General features: G+C 48.2%; 1 protein-coding gene across 3 annotated transcripts in view; it reads right to left on the minus strand.

The window, feature by feature from the left end:
• Nucleotides 1–17,839, minus strand: part of JCAD (junctional cadherin 5 associated) — a 68,458-nt gene that overhangs the window by 24,034 nt on the left and 26,585 nt on the right. Inside the window, exon 1 of one of the 3 annotated variants that reach the window (XM_063324562.1) lies at nt 9,005–9,104. The exons of 1 other annotated variant lie outside the window; for it this stretch is intronic. The gene's annotated coding sequence lies outside the window, so the exon portion shown is untranslated. Of the gene's footprint in view, nt 1–8,993; nt 9,105–17,839 lie in introns of those variants that run through there. One more of the 3 variants, XM_063324563.1, reaches the window with a different exon arrangement.

Below are 17,839 nucleotides of genomic sequence, written 5' to 3' on the forward strand. Positions count from 1 at the left end.
TGCATGGTGTTTCGAGCAGCCCATTGCCATGCTCCTTCCTTTAGCCCTGGCTCCAGAGAGCGTCCTGGCGCAGCACCCACGTATGGGTGGGAGACCAGAAGTGGCAGAGAATTTATCTTTGGCTGCCCTCTGTCACATCTCTCCTGCCCTTGAAAAACTTGCTACTTGAAATAAAGTGGAGGGTGGCAACCCTTACGCTGTTTGAATACGACCCCTGAAGTCCTTGCGCATGATTCACCCTGCCCACCTCTGCCAGAACTGTTTGTAACATTTTTGTAAGTGATTCTGCACAACTTTACAGAAAAGAAAACACTGAAGGAACACGACCCATATTGCAAAATGAAGCATACAAACATCATGAGTTGCCAAAATTAAGGCACCTTGAATGGCCGCACAAGTTCCTGCAGTCTGTAATTACATGACTTCAGGCTACTGAATTCTGCAGGACTGCACCCTGGGTTGCTGTGCAGCCTAGGTGATGGTAGTCTGCCCAGGCTTTATCTACAGCAGCTATCCAAACACTGTTCTGAAGACGGAGTTACTAACAGGCATCTGAATTACAAAGCGTATTATCTAGATGGGTCGCACATTAAGCTAGCTTATCTTCACTCATGTCTGGGTGACATTATTCCCATTTCATATCAGACATGTACCAGACAGAAGTATTTATACAGACAGACTAAAGTGAAAACAATCCTCTCCATTTTAGGCGCCTAGTCTGAAGTGCCTACAACATGATTTTTTAAAGCATATAGCCTTAAAAGTGAACTAGGTATGTTCAAAGCAACTGCTGCAAGAACCTAGTGCCTCTGCACATCAACTTGAGTGTGGAAAGTCAGCTGTCCACACAATGAAGGCATGGGATGAGCCAAAAAATTGATTGCAGAAATTTGTCTACCACACTCTCCTCCATCCCTCTGCCCATCTAATCCAGCACCATCACTTTTGTCCAGGCAGTGTCATATCCCTCCCACCTCTGTTAACTCCTCACCACTGTGCGCCCCACTGCCTTCATGTCCCACTTCCCACACCCACCTGTCCTTCTTGCCACCCCCCACCATCCCTTCCCTGCCTTCCCGTCTCCTGATGCCACCAGTCTGGCCACTCTTCCTGCACTGCCCACCACCCTGCCATCCTGCACCCCTTACAGCTTCTCCTGAGCAGTCCTCAGTTCGCGTCCATCACCCCCATTTTCTCCTTCCCCTCCTGATGACTACCTTCTGTCACATCTACATTTCCAGCAGAAGCACCTCTGTGCCTGCTCTCTTTTCCCAGGTCTGAGACCCTGTCTCACCTGGAAAAAGCAGGAGCTGTCATTATGGGGACAATCCAGCTCCACCGCCGCAGTCCTGGGCGTGCTCTGCTTGCCCATCGGTTGGAACGGTCAGAGAATGAGCACCATCCCTGCACAGGGCTGGGCTGCTGGGCACCAGAGGGATGAGAGGGAAAAATGATGGACGGGAGAAATCTTTGGAAAATGGAGCGTCTAGAACCAGAGACGAGTCTGCCAAGAACATGAGCAGACATCTCTGAGCCTTGTCACCACAGATCCTGTTCCCGATCATGATGGCACCGCAGCTCTCAATCAAACAGCTGGAGGATTTCTTTTCTTTGCCCTTTTTAATGTGGGCAAAACAACATTCCTTCTCCCCTCCCTCCTCCCCCCTAGTTTTTCTTGGAAATGGTTGAATTGGTTTAGCTGACGATATTAAAATACATTTAGCCTGAGAGAGAGACACAACCTGAAAGGCTCAGATCAAGTGATAAAAGCCTGACAGACTACAGCAATGGAAAACAGGTTCTTGTAGTAGAAGTTTTAATACTAGATGGTACCACTCGCTCAGTCTAAATATAACCCTGAGCAACATCCCAGGAGAATATCTAAGTCTTTGGCCATTGTAATTGCTCCTGTTTTCTCACTCTGGTTTTGCATAGGTGCATAGGAGACAGCATATCAAAAATAAAGACATTCAATAAGGTTTTGCCTTCATCATTTCATCTTTTCGGGGACGATAAAAGTCAGACGGGACTGTAAATGGTAGGCTACTGTGCGTGCAGCCGCCCCGGCGCGCCGTGCCCCTGCCCCTGCCTTCCGCTGCGGAAACAACCACCACCACATTCGCTGGCTGGCAGGCACGCGCTCCATCGGGAAAGATCAAATCCACGTGCTTGAAGAGCCTTCAACAACAATGTTCACTATGATCAAGTATTAGATATTTAATGCAAAGATAGTCTAGAACACAGGAAAAAGAGATTAGAGAATATTAACGTAAGTTGGATGTATTCAAGTTGGCAGCGCTTAATTAAGCGTAGGCTAGGAGTAAGGAAGGAGTAGGGAACGAGCCAGGGCAGCCTCCGAGCCATGAGTAAATACCTCCTAGAAATTCTCAAAGGATAGGCGAAGGGCAAACATATTATCTAACTTCAAACAAAGGGGGGAAGGAGACAGATCTGAGGTTCCACAGAACAAACAGCCCGGCTTTGATATCAACTCAGACAAATTATTATTCAACCCACTTGTAAATACTTATAACAGGTGTCAATTTATCGCGGAGCGGGAGGGAGCGAGTATGCGATCCAGGAGGAGCAGCGGCGTTTCCAGCTCCCTGCTTCCCACCCTGCACCGCAGCTGCATCCACTCCCACAAGATAAAGTCATGAGAAAACAGAAAACACAGACTTGTCAAGAACAAATTAAGTCTAATCAATTTAATTTTCTTCTTTGACGGAGCTGGGAGCATAGTGACTAGGGAGGAAAAGACAGTAGAAGTCGCACACTGGAACGAGGAAAGCTTTTGATGGATGCATGTGATATATGCAAATCAGGTGAATACAATTTAGGTATAATTTACTCTAGGTGGGTATACAAATGTTTCAAATCTGTACTCAAGGAATAGTTAGTAAATTCAATGTCAACCTGAAAAGGTCTGAGCCTGGGGTCTTGCTCTATTTGGTATTTCCATTAATGACTTGTAAATTAGAATAAAGATTACAATTCCAAATCTGTAGGGAGTGCTGCAAGCATTTTCAGGGATTACAATTAGAATAAAATCTTAATAAATTAGAGACGCAGTCTGAAATGAGTGACTGACACTCAATATGGGCAGGTGTAAAGCACCGTGCTGAAGAAGAAGGGAGCAATGCAGAAGTGCAAAAAGGAGTCTCGGGGGCTGGAGCCGTGAAGAGAGAAGACATCAAGAGTAGCGTGGGGCTTGGTTCACACAGGTGAATGTGCTCGGAGATATACTGAGAGCAGCACCACATGTCAGGCTCTTTACTCCTCCCAGCCTCAGACCCAGTTTTGGGCCCTACCTCAAGCGAGACGCTGCTCCCTGCCACTTGCTCACAAGCAGTTTAGGAAGTGTGAGCCCTTGAGAAGAGGGTACAAGAAGTGGGCTTGTTTAGCTGAAAGAAAAGGGAGGAGGAATGAGGGTGAGAGAATGAGAGATGATAAGTTTCAAATATGTCAGGCTGCTAAAAGGCAGTGATAATCTTGTCCGGCTCCCTGCGGATGTGGAAAACTGAAGGGACTGGCTTAGCACGCAGCAAGGGAGATTTCGGTTAGATATTAAGGGGAACCGTCTTGCCATGATGATAGTTAACCACTGGTTAGGCAGCGAGGCTGCCAATCTCCATCAGCAGAGGTTTTCAAGAGCAGGCTAAATGAAGCTCTATCAGGAATGGTGCAGATGAAGCAGATCCTGCCTCAGAACCAAGGGATTTGGGATGGACACTAAACACATTGACATTTCTCCGCTGCCTCCCCCCCCAAAAGGTATCGTTTTGTTGTTGTGCCCCACACATTTCTGAGAAAATCAAAATGCTTCTGTACAAGATTCCTAGTCCTATAAATAGCCACCTTACCTGAACTACAATGTGCCTTTCCCCCACGGCTACGACTGTCCGAAGTAGAACAGCCACTTTATCACAAAATGCCACCAATGACCTACTTTGCAACCCCCTTTCCTGACAGCCTCTGCCCTTTGGGGAGGAGTGAGGGGGTGCCAAGGGCAGGCAGGCCTGGCAGGGTGGCAAACACCACGCAGTAGGAACAGAAACTTTGCCTTTCCTCCAGGGATGGGAGGGATAGGGAGTCTGAGACACAAGAGACACACCACACGTTGCAGGATCTTGAGCAGAAAAGAGGCAGTAGATGTGCTGAGTGGAAGTACAAGAACAGGGTCCTGACCAAAGGACTCATATCAGATCACGGACACACACCAGGCAAAACTTCAAGAAAATTCCCATTACAGCCAACACCACACTGAGGGCTTCAAAGCCACTAGTGCTAAATGCACAATCATCTCTGCTGACGACATGGGAAGATGTGCCAAAGTCATTGCTGGAAGATAAGCCAACTCTACGTTGGCTCTGCATGTCTTCCCAGGCCAGTCTCTCCCATTCATCTCACAGAAATTAAAAAGAAATCTGTGAATTTTTGTGTTTAACCCTCATTACCTGTGAGCAGGAGGGTTCACATTTTTTCACTAACACAGGGATTCACAGACAGAGGAAATTACAGCTCACATTCTCTTTGCATTCCCTGAGCAAAAAGTCCTCACTGAAATCACCGAGGAACTGTGCCACAGAATGAATTAATGAAACGGTGTGTCTCCAATAAAATTAGGAAGTGGGGAGGAGGAGCGAGTCTCGAAGAGTTTGTTTAACTCTCAGACGGTAGTTATTCCTGTCTTCTATCTCACCGGTGCAGATGCATCAGCAAACCCACTGTGGCATCAGAGAGAGCGCAGAGCATCTCCTGGGGGAGACCTTAACGAGTGTCGGCTGCTCTCCAGGGGTTGACAGCCCCGTTCGTTAGGAGGTTCCAGGTCGTATTTCAAAGTTTGCCTTCTCAGATTTGCCAAGAAAAAATGGAAGAGAGTTAGATTCTCTTTTTTTTTTTTTTTAAGTAATATGGGTGTTTGAGTACTGGGTTTGCAAAACGATGAAATAAGTGTCTGATGGCACATGGATGGGAGTTTGTATCCGTAATAAGGTTGATTTTTAAATTTGCCATGGACCAATCCAGCCCCGACTGAACACTGATTCGCTGAGGCTCGTAAGCATCCAAATAGAAGTAAACGCATAAAGGGAGAGAGGAAACGTCCACGCATGCACAGATACCGCTGCTCGCATTAGCTGGTTTTCAAAATGTCAACAGCTCGCTTCCCCCGATGACAGAGCGGCACACTACTCCACTGAAATCGGTCCAGATTTTTTTCAGAGAAGGAGCAATTGTTAAAGAGCACTCAGTGCTACTCTGCGCTCCAGATACAACCAGTCCTTCGACCAATTGGCAGCATATGGTGTATTTCCTCAAATGACAGCTTTTGTTTGTCACAACAGGAGAACAAAATAGTACATTTATTAAACAAAGCATAATTAGCCAACTCTTTCCCTCCCAAAAAGGAACTGCAGAAGAGGGTATTTTTTAGGACTTGGACGAGTGTTTCCATGCTGTTTATGACACTTTTGGACAGAGCAATCCATTGTGGTGGAACAAAGCACATGGAATCACATTTGTTGTTCACATCTTAAAATCAAGATGTTAAGGGCTAATCATCCCACCTAAAATACCTATGGCAGAGTGCTAATAAGCTACTCCCACACTAGGACTATATGGACCATTATTATTGTTTGCATGTTTTTTAACAGAAAAGCTCTCCATCTGCACAAACCAAAAAAAAGCCCCAAATCTCAGTAATGACCATATTAAATGTTTCGAAGTACAAATTTTTAATAAGGGATCCATCACATAGTTGAACTTCTTTGAGGTGACAGTGACGTGACTTATAGAGCCTGGGCTCTGTGATCAAAAGGATTACACACATTAGCATCCTACTAATCACAGCAGGACGGGCCAGCCCATCAGGCCAGGACTCACGGAGGAGAGATCCGTAAACAAACACTTTCTCCCGCTCACAAACGTGGCTGGGAGAGGAGGCGCTCCAAAGTTGGTGTGGTCTTCTCCTCTTTCAAAGAGATAAGGATTGTGTCTGCTGGAGTAAATAAATTCTCAGCATAGTCTTATGCATCTGTTTGTTTACTCATTTTCAGACATTGCCATCCTCTCCTGTGTTGTTATCCCTTTTATATTACCCTTGTACGTATAATCAAATGCCCTCTCTTCTGGATTGACCCTCTGCTTCTTCCTGTATTATAGACGCCTTTGATCTTTCTTTCTTGCATCTGTGTGTCCTGCCTTGTAGTCTCAGCAGGATTTCCCCCCGACCCCTTGCACTGCCAGAAAATAAATGCCAAAGCAGCATTTGTATGCTTTAGCGCAGAAAAAAAAAATGAGAGAGACGCTGGAAGAGCCTACAGGCAGGCTCCGCTGGGTGTGCTGGGCAGAGCTGCCCACCGGTGGGGGAGGTGAGCCCAGGCTGGTGAAAGGTGGCCCAGCTCCTGAGCCCCCCTGGACCAACAAGGTGAGCAGCTATCACCGTGACGGGGGAAGAGGGACCATCCTAAAATTTCAGAAATGGCTTTTTTTTTTTCAGAAATGGCCCCCCTTTGTCACACACTTGGTGACTTGCACTTTCAAGAAGCAAAACTCAGCCTTTAACTTTTTTTTTCTTTTTTTCGACTAGCTCAGATTTCAAAACCCCGTCCCTTGCCCCACCATTTGAGATGGTCCGAGTTAGGGCTGACAAATTCTATTAATATCCTAGCTGTAATACACTTGGGCGACGAAGAGGCTGCTGTTGATTTTTGTTCTCTGCAGGCACTGCCAGTACCAGCAGAACTGAGGGTTATCTCTAGGTAGATGTGAAAAGATGCCATCAGTTCACACAGAGACCTTAAGGATCGCATCAAGACTGCTGAAAGGCTGACCAACCCCTTCCTTCATAGCTGGAACTGGTGAGTAAGCTTCCCCAGCAAGCCCGAGTCCACTGGCTCTTCAAACAAAGCACAATAACAAGGTTGCAGAAAGTGAGATAACCCTTTCCACTCAAGAAGTGGAAAACAACATCTGTTAAAAACCAAATAAACTGGTGTAATGGCTTCAGCAAGAGACCCAGAGGATTTTAGGGATGCAGCTCGTGGCTTGGTCAACACATTGTGAACAGCAAATTACAAGAGAACAATTGTTTCATACCAAGCTCTCCCACCCCTGAACTCCCTCAAGGTTAATTAGGATGGCCTCTGGCCAAATTAATTAGAAGAGACGATTTGGGCAGGACTTTGCTATACACTCCGAACTAGTTCCAAGGTGACCGAGAAGTTCAGAAATGCCTCACCTTCCAAATAAAGCCTGCTTGGCAAAAAAATGAGCTCACGTGTGCCATGTCATTTCTCTGACAATCAGGAGAAACACTTAAAAGTAATCTTTCCCTAACAAACGGCAAAGGCAGAAGAATTTTCTGTATCCTTCCCACCGAACAATATGCCCTTGTTTATTTTCTGTGTGCTTTTTGGGTCGTAAGAGGCCAGTGAAATTATGCATCTAAAGAACAATATACTACTGTAATATGCCACTTGATACACACAACCCGGCAGACTCTCAAAGATCCGTCTTTTCCAAGAGCTGGCGAGTACATGTTGCAGCATGGAGAAATCCTGCACATCACCATAGGAAGGGAGGATGCAGAAGCGGGCCCAGCTTTTGAAACGACAGGCTAAATTGGTATTTTAGTGGGTATTATAACATGCCCCAGTGGCACAGCTTAGGAGAGCATCCTGCCTTGAGGGTGACAGCCCTGCCCAGCTTCTCTACCCGGCGGCAGCAACCTGCCTTGACCTCCTCCGGACTCCTGATGCCCTCAGCATCTTTGGCAAAGGGAATAGCTGGCAGGACCACACTTTTTTCCTCCAAGTGGTACCACAGTGAGTGGTAGAACCGCAAGAGCGTAGCAGGGTAGGGCAGATCTAGCTTCTGTGATTACAAGCTAAGCGCTGGCACAAATTGAGGCTCTCGCAGTGGCTGCATCTCTGAACTGCAAAGCCCTTCTCTGTCATTAATCTGATATTCTTTAGTTTGAAGCCGGAAGGTTGCTATTTTCCATGTGTTTGTTACCCACAAACAGCAACAGCGTTTCTGGGCAGAATCAGAACTTTTAAAGTGACAAAGAGAAAAAGCTTCAGCTCATGCAAAGAAGTGGAGCTGAATACTTTTCGGCAGGACACAATTCTCATTGTCACTAGCCAAGATTTAATGCCTTGACTGTGCGGATCAGACCGACTACTCAGAACAGTTACATGGTATTTTCACTTAAAGACAGGGGCTGGAGTAACTTAATGTGTAGGGTCCATGCCACAAAAAAGGCATTATTCTCAACTCTTGACACACAAAAAAAGGAAAAAAAAAAACCCAACCAAACCCAAACCCTTAATAGATGCAAGAGTCCTTTGGCGCAGATCCAGCAGCAGACTAAGGCCATAATTTGTAATTCTGAGGCAATTATGAAATGACATAACAGCACAGACCTCCTTCTGACATAACAGCTTTTTTTGTTTTTTCATCTCCTTTGCAACAGTACGTGGTTTAAAACAACCCCCAGAAAGGAAATAACCCCAAGGATCTATTTGACTGCTGGGTAAATATCGGGAATAAGAATAAGCACCGAGAGGGGCGGCGGGTGATGTTTCAGACATCCTGCTCGGTGTCAACGGGACCCAGCACCGAACGGCAGCCGGCTCCCGGGTGGCGACGGGGTGGGGGGACGGCAGCGACCGGCGCTGAATGAAGGTGAGCGGCACCGACTAACTTCCCTGGGACTCCTGCTCCAGGGGGAGCTGGGCCCTAAAAGGGAGGGGGGGGGTGTGATGGGGAGCGGGGGGGGGACACGGGTAAAGAGAAGAACGAGCAGGTGCAAAGCGGCCGGAGGAGGGATGGGGATACCGAGGGGATGTCTCTCCCCGCGCCTCCCGGGTACCGCGCATCGCCGCCCGCCTTGGGACCAGTCCGACCCTTTCCCCCCACCACCACCCCCCACCCCCCCCCGACACCCCCCGCCCTTCCCAACTCCTCACTAACCCTTTTCCACGACCTACCGGGAACTCACCTCTCCGGGCGATCACCGCAGGACCCTCCGGTGGCGGCTGGGGCCGCCGCGCTCAGCGGCCGCGGCAGCCGGGAGGCGCCGAGCGCGGGGCGGGGCGGGGGGGGGGGGGGGGGCGGGATGGGGCGGGGCGGGGGGCGGGCGGGGACCCGCCCGCCCCCCGCCCCGCCCCATCCCGCCCCCCCCCCCCCCCCCGCCCCGCCGGAGGCTCTTGGAGCATCACGGCGTCGTTTAACCTGGAGAAAAGGAGGTTGAAGGGAGACCTTATCGCTCCCTACAGACTATCTGGAAGGAGGTTGTAGCGCGGTGTGTGTGTGGGGGGGGGGGGGGGAGGGTGTCGGTCTTTTCTCCCGAGGAACAAGTGATGGGATGGGAGGAAACGGCCCCAAGTTCATCGAATCGTAGAATCGCCTGGGTTGGAAGGGACCTTTCAGATCATCGAGTCTAACCATCAGCCTAGCTCTGACAAAAACCACCGCTAAACCATATCTCTAAGCGCTATGTCTGCCCGTCTTTTAAATACCTCCGGGGGTGGCGACTCAGCCACTTCCCTGGGCAGCCTGTGCCAATGCTTAATAACCCTTTCCGCGTAAAAATTTTTCCCAACATCCAATCTAAACCTCCCCCGGTGCAACTTGAAGCCATTTCCTCTTGTCCTATCGCCCGTCACTTGGGAGAAGAGACCGACCCCCACCTCACTACACCCTCCTTTCAGGTAGCTGTAGAGAGCGATAAGGTCTCCCCTCAGCCTCCTTTTCTCCAGGCTGAACAACCCCAGTTCCCTCAGCCTCTCCTTATAACACTTGTGCTCCAGACCCCTCACCAGCTTTATTGCCCTTCTCTGGACACACTGCAGCACCTCAATGTCTTTCTTGTAGTGAGGGGCCCAAAACTGGGCACTGTACTTGAGTTGGGGCCTCACCAGTGCCGGGTACACGGAGACGATCACTTCCCTAGTCCTACTCACCACAAGCTGTGCGAGGGGAGGTTTGGATTGCATATTCGGAAAAATTTCTTCACCAAAAGGGTTGTCAAACATCAGACCAGGCTGCCCAGGGAAGGGGTGGAATCGCCATCCCTGGAGGTATTTAAAGGACAGGCAGACGTGGTGCTGAGGGACGTGGTTTAGTGGTGTTTTTGGCAGTGTTATTATGTTGATGGTTGGATTCAATGATCTTAAGGGCCCCTTCCAACCTAGACTATTCTATGATTCTACGATTCTATTGCTGTAACAACCAAGGTCAGCTAACTTCATTATTTTGCCCCGTTGGAGAGTCGGAAGCAAAAAAGCATAGAAGGTCACACCTGTGGGGAGGAGCAGACAGGACAGGTGACCCAAAACCAGCAGGATATTCTATCCCATCTGCATGCTCAGTATGAAAGCTGAGGGATCAAAGGGTCAGGCCTCTTCCTTCAATGCCCAGCATCCGAGGAGGATTCTCTCTGTTCACCTGCCTTTGACCCGGATCTGTGTGTTCCTCAGTCCAGATCCGGAATCCAGTTCCCATCCCTCGCTGAGTCCAGTCTGGGACTTTCCCAGTGCCTGACAGTGACGTGATCATCATCCTGGGAGCTTGATGTGGTTTTGCATATATTGTAAATATGTCATTATTTTCTTTTTATTTTATTATTAATATTTCATTAAATTAGTTCAGTTCCTTCTAAACTCATAAATTTCTTTCTCTCTCTCCCTCCTCTCCTTGGAGAGACAGGTCGGGGAGAGCATCTGTTGTGCATTTCCGTGGCCAGTCCGGCCCAAACCACTTTTCTCCACTGAAGAGATGTTGTGGGATTTTTTTTGTTCTTGCTTTCTCTCTCAGCCCACAGCTTCACTGAGAAGACATCGACTTTGTCAGCACAAGGAAAATCTGCAGATGGGGTCCATCAAGGATGGAGAGGGACCAGAAGAGACCCTTTCAAAGTGCGCTGTGCCTGCCAGCACCCAAAGGGCTTGTTCTCACCATGGATTTCACAGTGACATTGTCATGGTTTAACCCCAGACAACAACCAGGACAATACAGCCACTTGCTCACTCCCTCCAGCTGAGATGGGGGAGAGAATCAGAAAAGGGAGAAAAAATTTGTGGGTTGAGATAAGGACAGTTTAATAAGTAGAGCAAAAGCCACACATGCAAGCAAAGCAAAACAAGGAATTCCTTTACTACTTCCCATCGTTGGGCCATCTCAGGCCATCTCCAGGAAAGCAGGGCTCCATCACACATAATGGTGACTTGGGAAGAAAAATACCATAACTCCAAATGTCCTCCCCTTCCTCCTTCTTCCCCAGCTTTATATACTGAGCATGACACCACATGGTGTGGAATATCCCTTTGGTCAGTTGGGGTCAGCTGTCCCATCTGTGTCTCCTCCCAACTTTTTGTGCACTCCCAGTCTACCCTCTGGCGGGGCAGTGTGAGGAGCAGAAAAGGTCTCGAGAGCTTAGCAACAACCAAAACCGCCAGTGTGCTCTCAACACCATTTCTCATCCCAAATCCAAAACATAGCACTACACCAGCTGCTAGAAAGACAGTTAACTCCATCCCAGCTGAAACCATGACAGACATCCGCAAGCATTTTTAAAGCACTGCTCGTTGCCTGCTCCCCCACCTCTCCCTTCCCCGTCATTTATTCAGCCTCTAGAAACAGGTGAATAGTTTGCAAATCTGTTTTGGTTTAAAGCCACTCTTGAAACAGTATGTTTGTGAATCATTTACTTCAGCAATTGCTTGGGCCCATCAACTGCTTGCCGTGTCTTAATTGACTTTTACCCTAGGCTATCAAAGTGCTTTACACTTGTTCATGAATTGAGTCCTGTTCAATACCTGCTCTAGTTAACAGCGAGAAAACAAGGGCAGTGAAGTTACATGATGAGTCCAAGGTCACGGGAGAAGTCTGCAGAAGAGCCCAGAACTGAGTACAGGTTTCCCAGTGCCCTGGTTTCGTAGGGAGCTGGAAGGAATCGTCATTGACCTGCTTTTCTACGGACATCTCCTTTTGTCTTCCAGCAGTGAGGCTCTGAGCCTGGAGCTGCTGACACATGAAGTATCCACCAAGGGCAATGCCACCGGCAGCAGGAGGACCTCCAGCAGGACCCCGCGCAGGCACCTTACGCCCCATCCCTGCAGGGTACCTGGGAGTTCTCTGTGGCTTTGCTGGTTGGCAAACCCACGTATTTTCCCACGGTAAAGCCTTGTAGCTGACACAGTCAATCACTGGAAAGTTTAGGTTTTGTCACAGAGCAGCTTCTTGTGGGTGTGACGGCAGCACAGGTTTCCATCAAGGAAGCCATGCTGGCACAAGTTACCATTTATTATTTAAATATCTCGACTCTGACAGGCAAATTGGGACTTGTGGGTTTTTTAAATACCTGTCTCTACTGTCTTGTATGAAAAAAAAAATCCAGGATGATTTTCTCATCTGCATGGCTGCAGCTCTGAGCTCTTCGCTCTCCTTGGTTGTAGGAGACAGTCCTGTTTATATCCCTTCTTCCCAAACAAAAAAGCTTTTGCTCCCTGTGGGTAGCACACAGAGCAGGTCCTCACTGCTGGAGCTCTCTGCTCTCCGTTGGGAAAGTTGCTGTGGCACTGGCTTTAGGGGATGGGAAGGGGGGGAGCCACAGGCTGAAGCTTCCACTCCATGGAAGGAAATCTGGATCATTTGCTGAACAATGTCAAGGTGAAGGGAAGGGACATCTTTATGTCGTCAGGAGGTCACAGCCTGTGGAGAGTACGACAAAAGTGCAGAGGACAGAGACACCTCAGTGCACCTGGGGGCATTTTTTGTTACACCTCTTCTGAGAATACTTCGTGGGCTGTAAAGGGAGGCACAGCCCATGGAAGGAGGCAGTTCGGCAGATTTGTTTGGAGTCCTGCAGTCACTGAAGATTTCCCCCGAGTGAAGTCAAAGGGCCTCGAGTGGAGAAACAGAGCTTTCCTCCTAAAAAAGGAAAACAGCCACCCGTGCTTCTAGCTCTCCTGTTGCAGTGAAAAGCCTGAAAACCTGAGCTGAACATAACTCGATGGTCAGACACCAGAAAGCAAATTGCATGATTTTTGAGAGAATCTGAGGGATCTGTTGGGCTGGATTCACAATTAACGACTGATGACGGCTGGCAGCCCCAAGTCGTGTCCAAGTGGGATTGCCCAGAGGGCTGGTGTAACGCACAAAGCCATTCGTCTGCGGTTTGGGAAGTCTGAGTGCTGCAATCCTCAGCAGCATCGCGGCTTTCAGGGACTCCCTTTGCTCCTGCTGCATCTTGCCCTCCGCCTCTCAGAGATCAAACTCTTTGGCCAGATGTCGCTTCTGGTTTTGCCTTAGCTCATTGCCCAGATCAATGGGGTTGCGGTCTCAGGTGGCTACTGCAATGCAGATCATGACTGCCAGAAGCAGGGCAAAGATGAAGAAAAGCAGAGCAGACAGGAAAGCAATTCTGCTTTTTGATGGCCAGAGTAAATGTATACAACTGATGGAGCATTGCTCCCCCACAAAGCCCATGGTCCTGCAGCCACCTGGGGAGATCTCCCTCTCCTGGCTCTTTCCAGGGAAGGGGACCATAGTTGGACATTCTTCAGTTTAGAGCTCCAGCCTCGAAAAGGCTGGAAGAACTAAATGTGGCTGTGAGAGAAGCATACAAATGGGGTTTTCAGAAGGGAAAAGAGCGCTAAAGCCTCTGCCCTGCCACAGAGGACTCCTGAGATGGGTGAAAATCAGTGTGGAGGGGCAGGGTGACACAATGGGGCAACAGAGCAGAGAGCTGTTACTGCCCCTCTGCTTTGCATGGCTTGCAGGGGGCAAGAAGAAGGGTAAAGACACCATGAACCCGATGCCAGCGGTGGCTGTGCGCAGCAAAGGCGGGTATCTGGGCAGCAGCATGGAGGGGCTGCACGAACCCAGCAAGCAATAAGCCGTCCCCTTTGTCACAGTGGCCAGGTTCAGATCAGCGTCCCGTGGGACACGGTAGAGTGGGTCCATGTGCCGGGGCAGGCAGGGAACACCAGGGCTCGGTTCCTCGGGAGACCAAGAGCAGCGCCTGCAAGTCTGAGTGAGTGGCCGTTACGGACAGAAATGGTGGAAAACAGAAACACACAAACACGAGAGAGACAGGCCAGATGGGGGAAATACAGATGAATTAATGCACAGGGAAAGGAAAAGGAAAAACACACAGGCATGCTGCACGCCAGCCAGCTCTTCAGCAAGAGCACTGCTGCGTGCCATTGCTCTGATGAGTGAATGGGAAGTGCTGCTCTGCTTGGTGCAAGTTATTGCTGCTTTATGCCTTTATAATTCTCTTTGGCCTCAAAACCTCCCTGATCGGGAGTCCTCTGCTTATGTTTTATGTCTGATCATCAGCGTTGCTGCTCGGGGCCAGAGCTTTCCTGCCATTCCTACCCAGCTTGTTGCAGGCTTGGAGCCTCATTTCTGGAGGTGATCCTGCATTAGTGGTTTTTACATCGAAATCAAGCAGATTTCTTCATAATTTGGTGTGGTTTGAAGTGACTAGATCCATTAATTATTCCCTGAAAGACTGTAACAGTTTTTGTCTTAGATCCAGTTGCTGGGAATGTATTTAGGAGCATACGCTGAAATCACCACATACCTGAAGTTTACCATAACTAACTAGCCACAGATGTGCTATTAAACCCATGCTTATTTTTTCCTCTTGTCTGTCCTATATGGCATGTTACAGCCATGATATATTAAACTTTCTTATAACAGATGCTAGTCATAAACAAAGCAGCTATTACCCTTTTGCAAGAAAACATGTCACATTACCCATCCCGCCAGTAATCACCTGTTTATAGAACTGGCACCTCTTTTTAGTTTGGAACAGAGGAGCTTCAGATATTTTATTGCTACATCAAGGGAAACACTAAGCACCGCCGCGGAGAGGGGATGTTTTCATTTGACAGTTCTTTGGTGCTTCTTAAGCTGTATTTTGACCTGGTATTCGGGGATTCGTTCCTTGAACTACTTTATCGCTTCCTAAGCATCCCAAAGAAGCAGGTGGGATGGGTGTGTATTGAATAGAGGGAAATATTTCACGATGCCGGGTGGTGACTATTCTGCAAGGACGATTTACCACCCAGCCGTCAGCGTCTGTGCAAGGTGTTGGGCCACAGGCTGCCGGGGAGGAGAGACAGTGCGCTGATGGAGAATATTTTCCTTTAGATGTAAGGACTGAGCTATCGTGTCTGTTAGATATACCTCATAGTCTTAAAGTATGACACACAAACGTGTGCTGGAGGGAGGAAAAAATGGGGAAAAAAAAGCTAAAAAATAAAAGGCCAGTTAACACAGAGGAAATGTACAGCCACGTATACCGTGTGTGCTCCTGAACATTGTGAAGACTGCTGAAAAGGCTCAGAGGTGTGGTGCACAGGAATTACCCTTCAGAATTTAGCTGGTTTACATTTGCGAAAATTAGGTAGTGCTTCCAAAACTTTTGAAGTGCTAAATATTGTTAAAATAATCCTTACAGCTCTTTCATTCAAGGACTTGGCTCAGGGTACTCAGCAAATATTAATGAGTTTCTCATCATAACACCCAGGAGAGACGGGAAGTTACCACAGTAATTACCCCCGTCGCCCAGCTGAGGAACAGAACAGTTAGGCCTCCTTTTTCAGGAGAGTTTCCTGACCAAAATATTTGTACAGTCGTTCATCTGGAAAGCTCTCGAGAAGGGTTAGGAGCTCCAGCTGGCCCCCCAGCAAGGTTTCGAGATTGGGGAAGCAGAGGGTCATCCCCAAAGGTAGGGGAAGATGAAAGAGGAATAGTTATGCAGTAGCAAAGCATGTTGGATCTATCCTATTTTTCTGGCTTAAAATTTGAATGCTTATTGCTCTAGAGAAGGCTAACCCCTGCGTTCGCTTAATAAAGTAATGTAGATTTGATGCATTACGTACAAGGGTACACGAATGGTACAATACAGATGTTATCACAGCTCCATTAGTCTCCGTGAGGGCAGATATGGAGGCTGAGCTGTGACGGCCACATCGTCATTCCTGCTAGTGATGTGAGCACCACTTGTTAAGGAGCGAAGCCTCACAGGCACTGGGAAGTAGAGGACATGGCTGAGAGGTGTGCAGCCAGGAACTGGTCTTTTTCCAAGCACAGGCAAGTTTCTAGCTTCATTTCTCAAATCAAAAAGAAGGGGTTAGCAAGAGCTGTGGATCCCATTAACATCACTGGCCTAGTGTGGACTAGTGCTGGTGGAAAACATACTTCAAATAAGGTAAAAGAAGAGCAGGCCCTGGTCCGACATCATATATAATCACAAGATGTTGATGGTCTCCAGGGAAATGCCCACTTTGCCATTACTTGTGAGTGCTCAGCAGCTCCCAGACAACACTCAGCAGCCCATCGGGTCATGTCTGATATCCAATGTACATCTAGTCAAGCAGTAGGAGCCACCCTGTCCTCCCACCAAACTTCTAGCTACACCTCAGCACTGTCCAACTGTGACTCCAGATTTACTGTGGCAAGTTCAGATACTGACCTGTTGGAGTTACAGTGAGGGATGAGAGCAAACTCAGGTTGCCCGCAGGCATTAGCTAAAAAGTCTTCGCCTTTTTCATGAAACAAATTGCAAATTCACTTTAAAACCAAACAACAAAAAACAACTTCATCTTCAAAACAGCTGCAAACATATTCTTAGCAATATAGATAGCTTAACGCGCAAACACATAGTGTGTGCTGAGCAGCTCTTTATCTGGGAGAAGAGAGTCTGAAATAGCAGGGCACCTGGGGGAGGAGGTGCACAAGGGGCAGGGTGATAAAGGTATGTGAAGTAATGCAGAAACAGAAGAGGTGGTTTGAGAATGTCTCCTCCCATTCCTGAACATATATTTATAAGCAATTAGCTGGAAGATGGCAAATACGGTACTGATAAAAGGATTCTTATTTATTTCCACTGATACAGCTAGGCCGTGTAAATCACTGCTGTGAGATACAACTGAAGCCCTGAGGTTTACAAGGAACAAAGAAAAATATAGACCGAAGGCAAAAGAACCTATAGATACAGCAGTAAATATCAAGAAACCGAGTCTGCAGGGGTTACACTCTTCAGAGCTTTGGGTAAAAAAAGGAAACTTGCCCTCGGGCAGGTTACCCCCTGTCCCCCGTCCCCTCCCCGTCCCCAGCCCCGGCCACTGCCACTTAGAGAGACATGGAGGTGCTGAGGGACCCGTGCACAGCCAGGCAGGGGCAGGCAGCGGGATGGGGAGTCGGACCGGCAGCTCTAGGCTGTGGGCCAGCTGTTGGCATGATAGTCCTCCTGCTTGCCTTTAGAAGGCAGGAGATAAACACAGCTTCAGAACTGGGAGACCACCCTTCCCACAGCGCTTGCTGTGCTTTGAGCAGCGGGGCTTTGGGTACCGGCTTTGGGTACCGCTCGCACTGAGCCGCTGCAGCAAGCGCTTCCCTGGGGAGCTCCCGTTCACACGGCATCGCTGAGGGGAGCATCGCTGAAATGGTGTGCTTCAATGCAAAACCACAGCACACAGCGAAAAGGCTCTTTTTATAAATGCTCTGTGACATAGTTCCTATTAGTTCCATAAGGACTTAAGTAATAGCTATTTAAGTTTAACTCACCAGTTTCAGCTTTTGACTATAGTAACATTAATTTTTTAAATCTTACGTTTCAAAAGGCAGCACTGTCCTTTCTGAAATACTGCCTCCCTCCTGTAGATCTATACGAGCTGGTTTTTATGAGATCAAGGGCCGAAAGCTATCTATAGTAGGTTGTTCAGTTTTTTCTCGTAAGAGAAGTTGAGCACAGTAGCAAGGGCAGAGCGTGAAGAAAGGCTTGTCTGTAACAGGATACTTAAAAAGTTCAACAAGA

Source organism: Chroicocephalus ridibundus, chromosome 2, assembly GCF_963924245.1.
Source record: "Chroicocephalus ridibundus chromosome 2, bChrRid1.1, whole genome shotgun sequence".
NCBI classification, from domain to species: Eukaryota; Metazoa; Chordata; class Aves; order Charadriiformes; family Laridae; genus Chroicocephalus; species Chroicocephalus ridibundus.